Source organism: Hyperoodon ampullatus (genome assembly GCF_949752795.1).
Source record: "Hyperoodon ampullatus genome assembly, chromosome: 15".
NCBI classification, from domain to species: domain Eukaryota; kingdom Metazoa; phylum Chordata; class Mammalia; order Artiodactyla; family Ziphiidae; genus Hyperoodon; species Hyperoodon ampullatus.
Genome location: NC_136928.1, coordinates 15,554,543 through 15,570,504, shown reverse-complemented (window position 1 = coordinate 15,570,504; position 15,962 = coordinate 15,554,543). Strand labels below are relative to the sequence as shown.

The window sequence follows — 15,962 nt, the reverse complement described above, 5'->3', positions numbered from 1 at the left end:
AAACAATACATTACTAAATAACCAAGAGACCACTGAAGAAATCAAAGAGGAAATCAAAACATACCTAGTAACAAATGACAGTGAAAACACGAAGGCCCAAAACCTATGGGATGCAGTAAAAACAGTTCTAAGAGGGAAGTTTAGAGCAATACAATCCTACCTCAAGAAACAAGAAACATCTCAAATAAACAACCTAACCTTACACCTAAAGCAATTAGAGACAGAAGAACAAAAAACCCCAAAGTTAACAGAAGGAAAGAAATCATAAAGATCAGGTCAGAAATAAATTCAAAAGAAATGAAGGAAACAATAGCAAAGATCAATAAAACTAAAAGATGGGGCTTCCGTGGTGGTGCAGTGGTTGAGAGTCCGCCTGCCGATGCAGGGGACACAGGTTCGAGCCCCGGTCCAGAAAGATCCCACATGCCGCGGAGCAGCTGGGCCCGTGAGCCATGGCCGCTGAGCCTGCGCGTCCGGAGCCTGTGCTCCACAACGGGAGAGGCCACAACAATGAGAGGCCCACATACCGCAAAACAAACAAATAAACAAAAAAAACTAAAAGATGGTTCTTTGAGAAGATAAACAAAATTGATAAACCATTAACCAGGCTCATCAAGAAAAAAAGGGAAAAGACAATAGAATTAGAAATGAAAAGACTCAATAGAATTAGAAATGAAAAAGGAGAAGTAACAACTGACACTGCAGAAATACAAAGGATAGTGAGATTACTACAAGCAACTCTATGCCAATAAAATGGACAACCTGGAAGAAATGGACAAATTCTTAGAAAAGCCCAACCTTCTGAGACTGAACCAGGAAGAAATAGAAAATACAGACAGACCAATCACAAGCACTGAAATTGAAACAGTGACTAAAAATCTTCCAACAAACAAAAGCCCAGGACCAGATGGCTTCACAGGCGAATTCTATCAAACATTTAGAGAAGAGCTAACACCTATTCTTCTCAAGCTCTTCCAAAATATAGCAGAGGGAGGAACACTCCCAGACTCATTCTGTGAGGCCACCATCACCCTGATACCTAAACCAGACAGAGATGTCACAGAAAAAAGAAAATTACAGGCCAGTATCACTGATGAACATAGATGAAAATATCCACAACAGAATACAGGTAAACAGAATCCAACAACACGTTAAAAGGATTATACACCATGATCAAGTGGAGTTTACCCCAGGAATGCAAGGATTCTTCCATGTATGCAAATCAATCAATGTGATACACCATATTAACAAATTGAAAGAGAAAAACCATATGATCATCTCAATAGATGCAGAAAAAGCTTCCAACAAAATTCAACACCCATTTATGAAAAAAACCTTCCAGACAGTAGGCATAGAGGGAACTTTCCTCAACATAATAAAGGCCATATATGACAAACCCACAGCCAACATCATTCTCAATGGTGAAAAACTGAAACCATTTCCACTAAGATCAGGAACAAGACAAGGTTGCCCACTCTCACCACTCTTATTCAACGTAGTCTTGGAAGTTTTAGCCACCACAGTCAGAGAAGAAAAAGAAAAGGAATCCAAATTGGAAAAGAAGAAGTAAAACTGTCACTGTTTGCAGATGACATGATAGTATGCATAGAGAATCCTAAAGATGCTACCAGAAAACTACTAGAGCTAATCAATGAATTTGATAAAGTAGCAGGATACAAAATTAACGCACAGAAATCTCTGGCATTCCTATACACTAATGATGAAAAATCTGAAAGAGAAATGAAGGAAACACTCCCATTTACCATGGCAACAAAAAGAATAAAATACCTAGGAATAAATCGACCTAGGGAGACAAAAGACCTGTATGTAGAAAACTATAAGACACTGATGAAAGAAATCGAAGATGATACAAACAGATGGAGAGATATACCATGTTCCTGGATTGGAAGAATCAACATTGTGAAAATGACTATACTATCCAAAGCAATCTACAGATTCAATGCAATCCCTATCAAACTACCAATGGCATTTTTCACAGAACTAGAACAAAAAATTTCACAATTTGTATAGAAACACAAAAGACTCTGAATAGCCAAAGCAATCTTGAGAAAGAAAAATGGAGCTGGAGGAATCAGGCTCCCTGACTTCAGGCTATACTACAGAGCTACAGTAATCAAGACAGTATGGTACAGGTACAAAAACAGAAATATAGATCAATGGAACATGATAGAAAGCCCAGAGATAAACCCACGCACATATGGTCACCTTATCTTTGATAAAGGAGGCAACAGTATACAATGGAGAAAAGACAGTCTCTTCAATAAGTGGTGCTGGGAAAACTGGACAGCTACATGAAAAATTAGAACACTCCCTAACACCATACACAAAAATAAACTCAAAATGGATTAAAGACCTAAATGGAAGGCCAGACACCATCAAACTCTTAGAGGAAAACATAGGCAGAACACTCCATGACATAATCACAGCAAGATCCTTTTTGACCCACTCCTAGAGAAATGGAAATAAAAACAAAATAAGCAAATGGGACCTAATGAAGCTTTAAAGCTTTTGCACAACAAAGGAAACCATAAACAAGACCAAATGACAACCCTCAGAATGGAAGAAAATATTTGCAAACGAAGCAACTGACAAAGGATTAATCTCCAGAATATACAAACAGCTCATGCAGCTCAATATCAAAAAACAAACAGCCCAATCCAAAAATGGGCAGAAGACCTAAAGAGACATTTCTCCAAAGAAGATATATAGTTTGCCAATAAACACATGAAAGGATGCTCAACATCACTAATTATTAGAGAAATGCAAATCAAAACTACAATGAGGTATCACCTCACACCAGTCAGAATGGCCATCATCAAAAAATCTACAAAGAGTAAATGCTGAAGAGGGTGTGGAGAAAAGGGAACCCTCTTTCACTGTTGGTGGGAATGTAAATTGATACAGCCACTATGGAGAACAGTATGGAGCTTCCTCAAAAAACTAAAAATAGAACTACCATACAACCCAGCAATCCCACTACTGGGCCTATACCCTGAGAAAACCATAATTCAAAAAGAATCATGTACCACAATGTTCACTGCAGCACTATTTACAATACTAGGACGTGGAAGCAGCCTAAGTGTCCATTGACAGATGAATGGATAAAGAAGATGTGGCACATACATACAATGGAATATTACTCAGCCATAAAAAGAAAAGAAATTGAGTTATTTGTAGTGAGGTGGGTGGACCTAGAGTCTGTCATACAGAGTGAAGTATGTCAGAAAGATAAAAACAAATACCGTATGCTAACACATGTATATGGAATCTAAAAAAAACTGGTTCTGAAGAACCTAGGGGCAGGACAGGAATAAAGACGCAGACGTAGAGAATGGACTTGAGGACATGGGGAGGGGAAGGGGTAAGCTGGGATGAAGTGAGAGAGTAGCATGGACTTATATACTACCAAATGTAAAACAGATAGCCAGTGGGAAGCAGCCACATAGCACAGGGAGATCATCTCAGTGCTTTGTGACCACCTAGAGGGGTGGGATAGGGAGGGTGGGGGGGAGACACAAGAGGGAGGAGATATGGGGATATACGTACATGTATAGCTGATGCACTTTGTTATAAAGCAGAAACTAACACACCATTGTAAAGCAATTATACTCCAATAAAGGTGTTAAGAAAAAAAAAAAGATAATCTCAATGTGTATATAGTCGAAGAAAAGTTAAAAGCCAGTCTGTGTTTTCCAGTATCAGGAGATAGAATTAAACAGTAAAATAATCTATACCTATCAAAATCTACATTTAGGTACTCTAGATTTAGCTTTAAAACAGATAGCCAAAATCTATGCTACCTTAAGTTTTTTTTTTTTTTCTTATTCTTCTTCTTGCTTTTCATTTTTATTCCCTACAGTAAGATACTGACTCCAGAAGCTCAAGAAGTGGAGAGGAGAGATGGAATTAACTCTTGGGAGAAGAAATAACCTTATTTCCCCTCCACTTAATTTTATGCCTATCATAAGAGCCTTTGGGGAAAAATGAAAAGAGTTTCTCATGTCCAAGAGAGCAAAACCTTTCTGTATGTTTATCCTAACTCTAATTGCCTTGTCATCTTTAGAATTCCTGGTCAGATCATATTTCTTTGAGAGTAAAACATTTCCTGTAAGTCACTTAAGTTGTTGATTATTTACCAGTATCATCTCTACATTAACTAACCAGTAGGAAATACAAAATAGAATAGTTATTATTTAAAAGGCTAAGTGTTACATAACTGTATTTTAACACATACACACATACAAATAATACCCCTTACTAAGGTTTTGATTTTAAGATCACCTGGAAATCAAGAACAAGGGTAATAAAAGGAATGTGGTTGTGTGACAATTTGTTTTTCTATATATAACTCCTAATAATTGTGGTTTATAATTATCTGTTGACTAACAATAATTGTCTAATTAATTATAATTAAAATTACATAATATTAAGACTGCAGTTTAGGCCTATTCATCTTCATGGCTATACTGCATATTGGCCATAAAATATGTAATGTATGGCTTGTGACAAAAAATACAGATTTTTTTAATACTCTATAATAGTCAAATTTTAATTACCATAGAATTGTGGAAATGGGTGCCTTATAGACATTGGTGAGCAAACAAAAAGTATTTTTTCCTTGATTCTGTAGAGCCTTTTGTTTGATTACCTTTTCAGGTGAACTGAAGATTAATTAGGATAAACTTTGTTTCAATCAGTGGCTAAAATGAAAATGTTTTTACCCATTTATTTTAGTATGCTTAATATAGTAAACAATCTCTTCTCATAGGTTGAAAGTCATTAATAAATATTAATGATTATTTTTTAATTATATGTAGAGACCTGGACATATTTTGTTCTATTTCTGATATCCATACATGTTAATGGGAATTGAACAAATGTGATATAGCAGTAGCAATGATATAGCAGGGCAGCCTTTCCTTATTGAGTGTTCTTGGCTCCCATGTCAAATATTAGATAACCATATATGCAGAGGTTTATTTCTAGGCTGTCTATTTGTTCCACTGGTCTACATGTTTTATTTTTATGCCAGAACCATACCGTTTTAATTTCTGTAGCTTTATAGTATGTTTTGAAAGCAGGAAGTTTGCTGCCTCCAGTTTTGTTGTTCTTATGATTGTTTTGTGTTTCTATACAAATTTTAGGTTTGTTTTATCTGTGTTAAAAATGCCACTGGGATTTTGATAAGATTGCATTGAACCTGTAGATGGGTTTGCTTAGTATGGATATTTTAAAAATATAATTCTTCTGAGCCATGAATAAAGGATATCTTTCCATTTGTCTTCTTCAACTTCTTTTATCAGGGTCTTAACAGTTTTCATTATACAGGATCTTTCGCCTCCTTGGATAAATTTATTACTAAGTATTTTATTGTTTTTGATGCTATTGTGAGTAGAATCTTTTTTTTTTTCAGATGTTTCATTGTTAGTGTGTAGCAACACAACTGGTTTCTGTGTGTTGATTTTATATCCTATAAGTTTACAGAATTTTTTGATTAGTTCCAACAGTTTTTTGGTTAAGTCTTCAGGATTTTCTATATATAAGATCATATCACCTGCAAATAATGACAGCTTTTCCTTTCCACTTCTGATGCCTTTTATTTCTTTGTCTTGCCTTAATTGCTTTAACTTAGACCTTCCAGTACTATGTTGAATAAGAGTGGTGAGAGTGGGCACCCTTGTCTTGTTTCTGATTTTAAAGGAAAGCTTTCAGATTTTTATCATTGAGTGTGATGTTAGCTTTGTGTGTTTGTATATGGTCTTTATTATGTTGAGGTGTGCTCCATCTATACCCAATCAGTTGAGGGTTTTTATCATGAAAAGATGCTGTATTTTGTCAAATGCTTTTTTATTGTGTTGCTGAATTCACTTTGCTAATAGTTTTTGAGAACTTTTGCATCTGTATTCATCGGGGATATTGTTTATAGTTTTCTTGTAGTGTCCTTGTCTGGCTTTGGTATCAAGGTAATGCTGACCTCATAAAATGAGTTTGGAAGTGTTCCCTTCTCTTACTTTTTGGAAGAGTTTGAGAAAGATTGACATTAATTCTTCCTTAAGTATTTTATAGAACTCACAAGTGAAGCCATCTGGTCCTGGAGTTTTCTATTTTGGGAGGTTTTTGATTACTGAGTCAATCTCCTAACACATTATTGATCTATCGAGATTTTCTATTTCTTCCTGATTCAGTCTTGGTAGGTTGTGTGTTTCTAGGAATTAATCCATTTCTTCTAGGTTATACAGCTTGTTGGCATAGAATTGCTCATACTGGTATTTTATGATCCTAGGTATTTCTGTAGTATGTCTCCTCTTTCATTTCTGATTTTCTTGGAGTCTTCTTTTTTCTTGGTTAGTGTGGTTCTTGATCTGTCAATTTTGTTTATCTTTTTGAAAAACTGGCTCTTAGTTTTGTTGATTTTTTTTTCTATTGTTTTTCTGGCCTCTTACTTTTTTTTTTTTTTTTTTTTAGATGTTTGGGGTAGGAGTTTATTAATTAATTAATTTATTTTTGCTGTGTTGGGTCTTCGTTTCTGTGCGAGGGCTTTCTCTAGTTGTGGCAAGCGGGGGCCACTCTTCATCGCGGTGCGCGGGCCTCTCACTGTCGCAGCCTCTCTCGTTGCAGAGCACAGGCTCCAGACGCGCAGGCTCAGTAGTTGTGGCTCACGGGCTTAATTGCTCCGCGGCATGTGGGATCTTCCCAGACCAGGGCTCGAACCCGTGTCCTCTGCATTAGCAGGCAGACTCTCAACCACTGCGCCACCAGGGAAGCCCTGGCCTCTTACATTTTATTTCCATTTTGATTTTCGTTATTTCTGTCCTGCAAACTTTGGGCTTAATTTGTTCTTTTTCTAGTTCCTTGAGGTATGAAGTTAGAATGTTTATTTGAGATCCTTCTGTTTTCTTAAAATATGCATTTATTACTATAAGTTTATCCTTTTCAGAATGCTTTTGCATCATTCCATAGATTTTGGTATGTTTTGTTTCCCTTTTCATTTGTTCAGTGTTATTTTTTTATTTCTCTTTTGATTTCTTCTTTGACCCATTGGTTGTTCAAGAGAATGTTGTTTAATTTCCACATAATTATAGATTTTCCAGCTTTCTTCTTGTTGATTTCTAGTTTAATACCAGTGTGGTCTGAAAAAAATACTTGATATGACGTCAAACTTATTCTTCTCTATGTGCACTTGAGAAGAATATGTATTTGCTGCTATAGGATGGAATGACCTATAAATGTCTGTTAGGTCCATTTGGTCTAATGTATGGTTCAAGTCCAGTGTTTCCTTGTTGATGTTCTGTCTGGATGATCTATCCATTGCTGAAAGTGGGATATCAAAGTCCCCTACTATTATTGTATTCTTGTCTATTTCTCCCTTCAAACCTGTTGATATTTGTTAATATATTTAGGTTCTCCAATGTTAGTGTATATATATTTATAATTATTACATCTTCTTGATGAATTGACCCCTTTATTATAATGTAATGACCTTTTTGTCTCTTGTTACCATTTTTTACTTAAAGTCTATTTTGTCTAATATAAGTATAGCTAACCCCATTTTCCTTTGGTTTCCACTTGCATTCAATTTCTTTTTTTTCTTCCTTATTTATTTATTTTTTTGGCTGTGTTGGGTCTTCATTGCCGTGCGCGGGCTTTCTCTAGTTTTGGCGAGCGGGGGCTGCTCTTTGTTGCCGTGCACGGGCTCCTCATTGCAGTGGTGACTTCTCTTGTTGCAGAGCATGGGCTCTAGGCACATGGGCTTCAATAGTTGTGGCATGTGGGCTCAGTAGTTGTGGCTTGCGAGCTCTAGAGCGCAGGCTCCGTAGTTGTGGCACACGGGCTTAGTTGCTCCGCAGCATGTGGGATCTTCCTGGACCAGGGCTCAAACCCATGTCCCCTGCATTGGCAGGCGGATTCTTAACCACTGTGCCAGCAGGGAAGTCCTGAATTTCTTTTTCTATCCCCTCACTTTGAGCCTATGTGTTTCATTAAATCTGAAGTGAGTCTTGGAGGCAACATATAGTTGGGTCTTGTTTTTTTATCCATCCAGCCTCTCTGTGCCTTTGATTGGTGAATTCAGTCCATTTACATTAGAGTAATTATTGACATGTAAGGACTTCCCAGTGCCATCTCATTAATGGCTTTCTGTTTGTTTTATATTTCCATTGTTTCCTTTCCCCTCTGTTAACACCTGCCTTTGTAAATTGGTGATTTTCCACGGTGTTATATTCTGTTTCCCCTTTCTTTACCTTCTGGGAATCTACTCTAGGTTTTTGCTTTTTGGTACCATGAGGCTTACATAAAATAGCTTTAGATAAAATGGTCCATTTTACATTGATAGCAACTTAATTTTGATGTCATGCAAAAGTTTTACCCTTTTACTCCCTCCCTTTAATGTGTTTTGGTGTCATTATTTACCTCTTTTTATATTGTGTATTCCTTAACAAATTATACTCACTGTAATTATTTTTAATAATCTTCTCCTTAAACTTTATACTGTAGGTAAGTGCTTAACACACCATCCTATTACAGAACTAAGTTTTCTGTGTCTGATTGTACATTTACCTTTACTAGAGTGTTGTATACTTTTGTATGTTTTCATGTTGCTGATTAGCATCTTTTGATTTCAGCTTGAAGAAAAATCTTTTCAGCATTTCTTGCAAGGCAGGTGTAGGGGTGATGAAATCCCTCAGTTTTTGTTTGTCTGGGAAAGTATTTCTCCTTCATATCTGAAGTATAACTTTGCTGAATAGAGTATTTTTGGCTGGCAGGTTTTTTTCAACACTTTGATTTGTCATTCTACTGTCTCCTTGCTAGTAGGGTCTCTGCTGAGAAATTGCTGATTGCCTAATGTGTTTTCTTTGTAGGTTACAATCTTTTTTTCTCCGACTGCTTTTAGGATTCTCTCTTTATCTTTGATTTTTGACACATTCATTATAATACATCTTGGTGAAAGCCTTTCTGCTTTAGATAATAGGGTAGTCTGTTAGCTTCGTGAACTTGGATGTCCAAGTCTCTCCCCAGGTGTGGGAAGTGCTCAGCTATTATTTCTTTAAATAAATTTTCTGCCCCCTTTCCCTTCTCTTCTGGAGCTCTGATTATTCTAATATTTTTTGATGGAACTCCATAGATCACATAGGCTTTCTTCACTCTTTTTCATTCTTTTTTCCTTTGTTCTGTGCTGTGTTATTTCAAAATTCCTGCCCTCTAGCTCACTTATTCTGTTTTCCATTTTATCTAACCTACTGCAGATGTTCTCCATTGCATTTTTCGTTTCATTCATTGAAATCTTTAGCTCTAGAATTTCTGTTTGGTTCTTTTTTGTGATTTCTTTCTCTTTGGTAAATATCTCATTTTGATCATGTATTTTTTTTAATTTACTTATTTTATTTATTTGTTTTTGGCTGTGTTGGGTCTTCGTTGCTGCGTGTGGGCTTTCTCTAGTTGCGGCGAGCAGGGGCTACTCTTCGTTGCCGTGTGAGGGCTTCTCATTGCGGTGGCTTCTCTCATTGTGGAGCATGGGCTCTAGGTGCGCAGGCTTCAGTAGTTGTGGCACGTGGGCTTATTAGTTGTGGCTCATGGGCTCTAGAGCACAGGCTCAGTAGTTGTGGTGCACAGGCTTAGTTGCTCCACGGCATGTGGGATCTTCCTAGACAGGGCTTGAACCCATGTCCCCTGCATTGGCAGGTGGATTCTTAACCACTGTGCCACCATGGAAGCCTGATCATGTATGTTTTTGAGATTTTGTTGGATTATCTTTCTGAGTTTTCTTGTAGCTTGTTGAATTTCTTCAAAACAGCTATTTTGAATCTTTTATCACCTAGACCACAAAATTCTGTAACTTTGAGCTCAGTTGTTGAATTACTGTTCTTTTGGTGATGACATGTTTCTTTGATTTTTCACATTTCTTACAATTTTGTGTTGCTTTTACATTTGAAGTAGCAGTCACCTCCTTAAATCTTTACTAGTTGCCTTCAAATGGGGTGTACTGTTCATTGGTGCTGTTATGTGTCTAGGGTTTTTCAGAAGGTGGTGGTGCTATAGCTCAAGTTTGCGCTTTCTCCCTTGCCCACACATCCTGGTATGTTTTTCTGATTGCAGTCCATGTACTGGACTTGCTGTTGCTCACTTGGGAGTGCACACAAGGAGCCGTCTGCAGAGTTAGCTCTTGGGGCATTGGGGGGGCCTGCAGGCCTAGTGGGGCGATCCTCCAGTGAGATACTCCAGAGACTCCTGGATGAACTTCCTGCTGAAGTCCTGAGCACAGTCAGCAGGAACTGCCTACCTTTAATGCCCTTTGATATTTTTATCTGCCTCTTTCCTGATCTCCTACCTCCCCCAATTATGGAAGTCCCACCTCAGTACTCTGGGTGCTAGTGGAGAGAAACAGGATTCCCAGCCACGTCCTGCACAGCCGGAGGAGCTGGGCACTCACTCGCTCAGGGTGCCCTCCTACCCCCCACCCCCTCACCCCCGCCCAGGAGAGGTCACCATCCCGTGCAGTGTTGCCTTAGCATGGGTGGGGGAGTTGGCCCTGGGAAAATTCCTCTTACTATCTCCACTGCAACCAGACTTTTTTTTCCCCCCTCCAATGGCATGCTGGAATATCTCCTTGGGAAAGGTAGACTTCTGCAAATTATCTCTTGTCCTTCAGTATCTGCCCAGGTCAGCACTCTCCAGGTTTTTTCCCAGCTGCAGTGAGAGGGTTTGGGGCAGGTTCATTGGTCCCACGGCCTGTACAGAAGTCTGTCCGCCTGTTTCCAGATGCACAGGCGGGCAAGACAGCTCCCAGATCCTCAGGCGTATGGTGCTGGATTCCACAAGTCCCACAGAGGCACTTCTGTTTGTCGATGGATATCTAACCCGTTGTTTTAAAAGGAGGGCAAAAAGGAGGAATGTCTTATACCACCATGATGCTGACGTCACTCCTCCAGTTTTAAATAGGATGGTCAGAGTAGGCTTCCTTCAGAGGGTGGCATTCGAACAGACTTGACGGAGGTAAGGGAGAAGATGTAGGGAGGGAAATGGAATATATGGAAGAAGAACATTCCAGACAGAGGGTTCAGGCAGTAAGGTCTCCAGTGTGGAAACATGACTGGTGTGCAAAGAGGACAGTGTAGCTAGACCAGAGTGAGCAAGGGTGAGAGGAGAAGTAAAGGGGGGGTGGCAAGGGACAGACTGTGAAGGGCCTTAGAAGCTGTGATGAGGATTTGGGCTCTTAGCCTGATTGAAATGGGAGGCCAGCACAGATTTCAAGCAGAGGAATGAATGCATGATAGCTTATGTTTTCTAGGGATCACTGTTGATTAGAAATAGACTGAAGAAGGGTAAGGGGAGAATCGGGGACCCTAGTTACCTTGGCTGTTGCAGGACTTCAGGGCAGGATTACTCTGAGCAGAGAGTGAAGAAGTGAAGAAAGCTGCATTTGGGATATATTTTCAAGATAGGAATAGGATTTTCTGAAGTGGGATTGAGAGAAAGAGAATAGTCAAGATGGACTCCAGAGTTTTTGTCCTGAGCAACTAGGAAGACAGAGTTGCCATCAGCTGAGATGGAAAAAGCTGAGGGTGGAGTAGGTTTCGGGAGTGTGGTCAGTAGTTCAGTTTTGGATGTGTTAGATTTGGCATGTCTCCTAGACGTCCAGCTGGGGGTGCCAAGCAGGCAATGGAAGTCTGGTGTATGAGGGAAAGGACTAGACTCGAAATAGAAGTAAAGATGTGAATCCATGGACCCAGGTGAGATCACCAAGGGAGCAAAAGGCCAGGGACTCTGATCTATGGTACAAATATGTGAGACTTTGCTGCAGATAATTTAAAACTAAAGTTAGCACACCTTGTGTCGTCTTCATTACTTTTTCCTACTGTTTTTTTTTTTTTAAATCAAACTAAATTTATTTTATTTAGGAAGTTTGTTGTACCAGAGGGAACAAAAGGATGAATTGTAGCAAATCTGATGAATTCTTATGGGAAGATTACATTCCTGAGCCTGAGTTTATTGTTCTGTTTCATCACTGCTTTTGTTACATTGTTAATTGTCATTTGTAAGTAGATTTTCCCTGTTATTAAAAAAAAGAGAGAGAGAGAAAAGAAAAGATTTGTTTTGTGTATCTCAGCATCTTCTTAAAGTATTCCAGTCTTTAAGTTATAAAAAGTTGATTGGATATTGGGAACTATCAAAGAGAACCTGTACTCGTATCCAGGCTCTTTTTTCTCCCAGGATATAATGCTTTTAACAGCTTTCAACAAATACTGAAATCTGTTTTCAAAGAAATCTTTGTACTAATGTATGTTTGTCCATGTAATAGACTGAAGACAGCCACATCTGGCATTCTCAAAGAAGCACATAGCTACTAAATGTAATGCTGCAACTCAACTTATTTCTTTTAAAACTTCACTAAATAATTCCAAGGAGTACAACAAGCTTCCTTATCATATATGTGATTTGCAGATCTTTTCTTCTAGTCTGTAGCACATCTTTTCATCCTCTTCATAAAATCTTTCAAAGAACAGAAGTTTTTAATTTCCACGAAGTCCAGCTTATCAAATTTTTCTTTTATGGGTTATGCTTTTGGACTTGTAGCTAAGAACTGTTTGCCTAAACTGCAGTCACAAAGATTTTCTCCAATTTTTATTCCAGAAGTTTAATAGTTTCAGATTTTACATTTAGGTCTGTGATCCTTTTTGAGTTAATGTTTGTTTATGGTGTGAGATATAGATCAAGAGTTATTTTGTTTTGTTTTGCATATGTATATGCAGTCGTTACTGTACTGTTGGTTAAAAAGACTATCCTTTCTCATTGAAATACTGCTGCATTTTGTCAAAGTCAGTTGACATTGAATATGTGGGTCTGTTTTTTTGGACTTCCCATCAGTTTTCCTTTTTTAAAATGGTTTTGCTTTTCTTATTCCCTTTTCTTGCCATCTGAATTTTAGAATCAGCTTGTCACTTTCTTTTTAAAAACCCCTTGCTAAGATTTTTTTTAACATTTTTTTGAATTAATCTTAAACATATAGATAACTAAGTACAGATAATCTTGTATTCCTCACCCAGTTTCTACTAATGCTAACTTCTTATATTGTATAATCATAGTATAATTATCAAAACCAGGAAATTAACATTGGTAACGTACTGTTAACTAAAAACATATGAATTTTAACAGTTTTCTATCAATGTACTTTTTCTGTTCTAGGATCTTATTTCACATTGTATTTAGTTTCTCCTTAGGCTGAAATTTTTATTGCAGTTACGGTGGATACATAAATCAATTGGGGGAGAATTAACATCTGAACAATATTATCTTCTGATCCATGAACACAGTACATCTCTCCATTTTTTTTTAAGTCTTCTTTTATAACTTTAAGCAATGCTTTGTCATTTTCCGCTCACAGAACTTGCACATTATTAGATTTATATTTTTGTGTGTGCGTGTTATTGTAAATGATACTTTTTTAAAAATTAGAATTCCAGTGTTTATTGCTAAGATAGGGAAATACAATTGATTATTATATATTGACCTTGATTCCTGCAACTTCATTAAACTCTTATTAGCTCTTATGAGCATTTTTGAAGTTTATTTTTGGGAATTTTTATATAGGCAGCCATGTTGTCTGTGAATAAAAACAGACCTTTCTTCCTTTCTAATGTATATGCTTTCTATTTATTTTTCTTGTCTCATTGTACTGGCAAGTACTTCCAATACAATGTTGAATAGCCGTCATGAGAGAGGACATCCTTGCCTTGTTCCACATTGGGGGTGGGGGAGAGTAGCATTCAGTCATTGACCATTAAATCTGGTATCTCTAGGTCTTTTGTAGATGCTCTTTATATGGTTGAGGAAGTTCTCTTCTATTGACCTAGTTTACTGAGATTTTTAATCATGAATGGATGCTGAATTTTGTCAAATTATTTTATGCACCTACTGAAAGGATTTTTCTTCTTTAGTATGTTGATAATATCAATTACATTGGTTTGATTTTTGAATGTTGAGCTAGAATTTCATTGTCATGATAAAAACCACTTGATCATGATGTGTTACCTTTTTTATATGTTGGCTGGATTCAGTTTGCCAATACTTTGTAAATGATTGCATGTCTACATTCATGAGGGATGTTGGCTTGTAGTTTTCTTTTCTTGTCACATCTTTGTCTGGTCTTGGTATAAAGGTAATATTAGAGTCATGAAATGAAGTGGGAAGTGTTCTCTTCTGTATGCTGAAAGTTTATGTAGATAGGTGTTATTTAATGGTTGGTATAGAACTCTACCATTCTACCAGTGAAACCTTCTGGGCTTGGGCTTTTCCTTGTGGGAAGGTTTTTTGACTACAAATTAAATTTTTTTTAATGGTTGTAAGACTGTTCTGGCAATTTTGTTTCAAATGGGCTTTAGCAGATTGTTTTTCAAATAATGTGTCTATTTCTTTTAGCTATTAAATTTATGGGCATAGAGTTGTTTGTAATATTCCTTTATCATCTTTTGTATGTGTAAAGGTTGTATTATGATGTCCACATTTCAGTTTCTTATATTTTCATCTTCCTCCTTTTTACTTTTGGTCATTTTGTGTAGGGTTTTATCAGTTTTATGGACCGTTTTGGTTTTACTGATTTTTCACTATTTTTCCATTTTCTATTTCATTATTTTAAGCTCTTGTCTAATATTCTTCCTTTTCCTTATTTTGGGTTTAATTTACTCTTTTTCTAGTTTCTCAAGGTGGAAACATAGATTATTGATTTGAGACATTTCTTTTCAAGATAAGTGTGTAATACTGTAATTTTCCTTCCAAGTATTGATTTACAGCAGCATAGCCTAGGGAGATCAGCTCCATGCTTTGCGATGACCTAGAGAGGTGGGATAGGGAGGGTGGGAGGGAGGCTCAAGATGGAGGAGATATGGGTATATATGTATGCATATGGCTGATTCCTTTGTTGTACAACAGAAACTAACACAGTATTGTGAAGCAATTATACTCCAATAAAGATCTATTTTAAAAAAAAAGAGTATTGCTTTAAATTTTGATACGTTGTGTTTTCATTTCCAATTGATTCAGAATAATTTATAATTTCCTTTGTGACTACTTATTTGACCAGTGGGTTATTTAGAAGTGTGTTGTTTACCAGTATCCTATTACTGATTTTTTGGCTCAAGTGTGACCTCCATCTAGCATCTATAGCTTCTAGGGATTCTATGCACCAGAGTTCTGTAGCCCACACTCGGCATTTAGCAGTGTGTGAAAATTTTAGCTGAATTTATTTTACTGTCTTGTACGTTAGCCTCATCTTCTTCCCATTCTCTGTTGTGGGTGAGCCGGTACTCACAGTCTATCTCTTCTCAAAGGTGCTTGTCTTTCCTTAAATTTGGGGCTAGTTGATACACAAACTGTGATGCGTTCAAGAAAAGTTACAATTTTGCAGATTATTCTTTTTGTTTTTGATAATGCAGGAGAAATTCCCAGCTTTCTACATCCAAAGGTAAAGACAGACATCTCAGTGCCATATATTTTAAGCTATAATTTGGGGAGCATTTTAGAGTTCTAGCCACAGAGGCAGAATGAGAGAAGTTAATGACTTTACACATTAAAATGCATTTTAAGGCTTCATTGCAGGCAGAACTGCATTTTCAGTCTCTCAAACTTTATGAAGCAGCCCTTTTGTTTTGTTGTAATAAGATTTTAATTTGCTAACCACCAGTGACATTCTCAGTCTTTGCACAAGGTAACAAGAAGGAGTTCCTGCATGTATTATCACCACTCCCTTCTTTTTTAATGTAAGTTGCTGGCACATTTTGTGCCCTGTGTGAATGGATGACAGAGGTCAAGGGGTTGAGGCTGGGCTTATTTGTTTATTCGAATAGTACAAGTGGCTGCTCTGTAGTAGAGTAGAACATCTGTATAAGAAGCTCAGCTTCAGCTCAGCTCCTCCTTGATCATCTGATGTTGGAAGAGCCTGTAATTAGGTA

The 15,962-nt window shown here is 37.3% G+C and overlaps 1 protein-coding gene across 1 annotated transcript in view; it reads left to right on the top strand.

Annotated features, from left to right (window-relative positions):
• Positions 1 to 15,962, top strand: part of TMEM131 (transmembrane protein 131) — a gene marked incomplete at its 5' end in the record, with an annotated part of 192,115 nt that overhangs the window by 93,442 nt on the left and 82,711 nt on the right. The gene's annotated exons all lie outside the window — the stretch shown is intronic.